Below are 3,797 nucleotides of genomic sequence, written 5' to 3' on the forward strand. Positions count from 1 at the left end.
CCCCCCTCTGCCCCTCTCTTTGTGTCTCCGTCCTCTCAAGCTGGTCGGTCTGGCGTTTGAGTGTTAAATGAGCCTCGCAGCTGTTCAGTTGCGTTCAGATGTCGACGCCCTCAGTGTACGTCGTGGTATGGTCTGTGTCCATTGTCCGCTGATGTCGTACGCGTAACCCACACGCTGTACCGATCATCGGTAGTTACGTACAGAGTGAAGTAGTGTGATACGTGTGACCGTACGCTGGCTGTGCCCAACGGTGTCGAATCTCAATTTCCATATGTTGTGCTCGATGCTACTTGTCTCGTCTCCCAATAACAGCTAGGTTGCACTGTGGTACGCCGTAGAGGCGTGTGGGAGGAACGTACGAACGCATTGTATGTCACCCTGGGTCGCTGGGGGTGGTGGTGCGGTGAGTCAGGTCAGGTCAGCGTGAGCCGTGTGATGTAGTGACGCGTGTATTCCGACTTTGTCGTATTGCCTCACACAAAGTGCTACCCTGGTGGACCGCGTTCCATATCTGGGACATGCCGCAGATGCCGGTTGACAGTGGATCGCGGAAGGGACATCGCATACGTGCGCGGGCCACCTTCCACGTGTTCTCTTCTGCACATGTCGCAGTGTGTATGTGGTCTGATGTAGCGTGTCGTGACACATGACATCCTGGCATGCAAGAATTGTTGAATTCGCAAATGTAGGTGGACATCTACGTTTACTGCCCAAGATACGCAAATGAACTGGAAATCCGTTGTTGAGCGGTTGTTCACGCTGGAGGTGAATCTGTGATGGCGACGATCGGTACAGCTATTAACCGGTTGTTTCAGCGGTACCCGCCACATCCACACACGTGACTAGGCCCATGTGGGTATGAAGCGATACGCGGCGGTGGCTTGGTGGGACTGTTCCCGGCCGGTGAAGGGGGGCCGCCCGGCGTGTTGGCCGCGCGCTGCGTGGGCGCACGCGCAACAGGCGGCTGGTGGGGGGCGCCGAGTGGCAGGAGCGCCAGCCGACGGGCTCGGCAGGCGGCGCAGCTACGCTGCGGCGCACCCTGCACGCGGCGCCTGGCGGCCAAAGTTGGTTCAGCCGAGCCCGGTGCGAAGCGCGGTGGACATCTGCAGTGTGCTGGTCTGATTGAGGACTGTGTGCGTTGAGGATGCGCCGCCGCCTGGCACTCGGCGCCGCGACGCCGTCTGCTGCTCGGTCGCCCCAGCGGTTCTCGCAGGTGGTTTGTATCGCAGTTGTGCGGACGTGTTGGCGCGTGCGCTGTGCTGGGAGAGTTCGCTTCTGCACCCAAGTGGGGCTTTGCCCTTGTGTGGCGCTGGCGTTGGAGCTGCCGGTCACCATAGGTGGCGCGTGTTGTCTCCCGCCGGCAATGCCACGACAGCACGCTCCCGGGCCTCTGTCGGCAGCGGCAAGCTCAGTTGGGAGCAAGGGTGTTCGCACTAAAACCGTCTACTCGCCTAACTCCGGGCGATTGCGCCTCTCTCGAAACCGACCAAGTACCTAGGACGGCGCTGCGCGCCGCCGGGACCTGAGAGGGTTTCGAGGTGTATCGTGCAGGGGAGCTCGGCCTCCTCCTGTTTGCAGAATAATTGAGCGGACGCTTGCGTGTTCGCGCGGGCCCCCGGGACACACTCCCGGGCGGCCGGCTGCTCAGCTCTAGTTGACGCAGCTCCCTGGTTGATCCTGCCAGTAGTCATATGCTTGTCTCAAAGATTAAGCCATGCATGTCTCAGTACAAGCCGCATTAAGGTGAAACCGCGAATGGCTCATTAAATCAGTTATGGTTCCTTAGATCGTACCCACGTTACTTGGATAACTGTGGTAATTCTAGAGCTAATACATGCAAACAGAGTCCCGACCAGAGATGGAAGGGACGCTTTTATTAGATCAAAACCAATCGGATTGGCTTGTCTGGTCCGTTTGCCTTGGTGACTCTGAATAACTTTGGGCTGATCGCACGGTCCTCGTACCGGCGACGCATCTTTCAAATGTCTGCCTTATCAACTGTCGATGGTAGGTTCTGCGCCTACCATGGTTGTAACGGGTAACGGGGAATCAGGGTTCGATTCCGGAGAGGGAGCCTGAGAAACGGCTACCACATCCAAGGAAGGCAGCAGGCGCGCAAATTACCCACTCCCGGCACGGGGAGGTAGTGACGAAAAATAACGATACGGGACTCATCCGAGGCCCCGTAATCGGAATGAGTACACTTTAAATCCTTTAACGAGTATCTATTGGAGGGCAAGTCTGGTGCCAGCAGCCGCGGTAATTCCAGCTCCAATAGCGTATATTAAAGTTGTTGCGGTTAAAAAGCTCGTAGTTGGATTTGTGTCCCACGCTGTTGGTTCACCGCCCGTCGGTGTTTAACTGGCATGTATCGTGGGACGTCCTGCCGGTGGGGCGAGCCGAAGGGGTGCTTTCGCGTCCCGAGGCGGACCCCGTTTAAATCCTACCAGGGTGCTCTTTGTTGAGTGTCTCGGTGGGCCGGCACGTTTACTTTGAACAAATTAGAGTGCTTAAAGCAGGCAAGCCCGCCTGAATACTGTGTGCATGGAATAATGGAATAGGACCTCGGTTCTATTTTGTTGGTTTTCGGAACCCGAGGTAATGATTAATAGGGACAGGCGGGGGCATTCGTATTGCGACGTTAGAGGTGAAATTCTTGGATCGTCGCAAGACGAACAGAAGCGAAAGCATTTGCCAAGTATGTTTTCATTAATCAAGAACGAAAGTTAGAGGTTCGAAGGCGATCAGATACCGCCCTAGTTCTAACCATAAACGATGCCAGCCAGCGATCCGCCGCAGTTCCTCCGATGACTCGGCGGGCAGCCTCCGGGAAACCAAAGCTTTTGGGTTCCGGGGGAAGTATGGTTGCAAAGCTGAAACTTAAAGGAATTGACGGAAGGGCACCACCAGGAGTGGAGCCTGCGGCTTAATTTGACTCAACACGGGAAACCTCACCAGGCCCGGACACCGGAAGGATTGACAGATTGATAGCTCTTTCTTGATTCGGTGGGTGGTGGTGCATGGCCGTTCTTAGTTGGTGGAGCGATTTGTCTGGTTAATTCCGATAACGAACGAGACTCTAGCCTGCTAACTAGTCGCGTGACATCCTTCGTGCTGTCAGCGATTACTTTTCTTCTTAGAGGGACAGGCGGCTTCTAGCCGCACGAGATTGAGCAATAACAGGTCTGTGATGCCCTTAGATGTTCTGGGCCGCACGCGCGCTACACTGAAGGAATCAGCGTGTCTTCCTAGGCCGAAAGGTCGGGGTAACCCGCTGAACCTCCTTCGTGCTAGGGATTGGGGCTTGCAATTGTTCCCCATGAACGAGGAATTCCCAGTAAGCGCGAGTCATAAGCTCGCGTTGATTACGTCCCTGCCCTTTGTACACACCGCCCGTCGCTACTACCGATTGAATGATTTAGTGAGGTCTTCGGACTGGTACGCGGCATCGACTCTGTCGTTGCCGATGCTACCGGAAAGATGACCAAACTTGATCATTTAGAGGAAGTAAAAGTCGTAACAAGGTTTCCGTAGGTGAACCTGCGGAAGGATCATTACCGACTAGACTGCATGTCTTTCGATGTGCGTGTCGTGTCGTGTCGCGCAACACGCTACCTGTACGGCAGTGGCCGTGCGCCGCGTGCGGAACCACGCGTGCCTCTCAAAACTAGCGGAAGTGTTGTTGTTGTGTGGTACGAGCGCTGAAGCTCTGGAGCGGCTGGCCTGCGGTACCTGGCGCCTGGCGCCGGTTTTGAATGACGTTCGCCCGAGTGCCTGTCCGCTCCGGTGTGGAGCCG

The 3,797-nt window shown here is 56.1% G+C and overlaps 1 non-coding gene across 1 annotated transcript; it reads left to right on the plus strand.

Moving 5' to 3' along the window:
- Positions 1–1,664: 1,664 nt before the first annotated feature.
- On the plus strand, positions 1,665–3,557 carry LOC126316535 (small subunit ribosomal RNA). Its single transcript, XR_007556149.1, has one exon. It is a non-coding gene; the product is annotated as a small subunit ribosomal RNA (ribosomal RNA).
- Positions 3,558–3,797: the final 240 nt, after the last annotated feature.

Source organism: Schistocerca gregaria, unplaced genomic scaffold (genome assembly GCF_023897955.1).
Source record: "Schistocerca gregaria isolate iqSchGreg1 unplaced genomic scaffold, iqSchGreg1.2 ptg000587l, whole genome shotgun sequence".
In the NCBI taxonomy this organism is placed as follows: domain Eukaryota; kingdom Metazoa; phylum Arthropoda; class Insecta; order Orthoptera; family Acrididae; genus Schistocerca; species Schistocerca gregaria.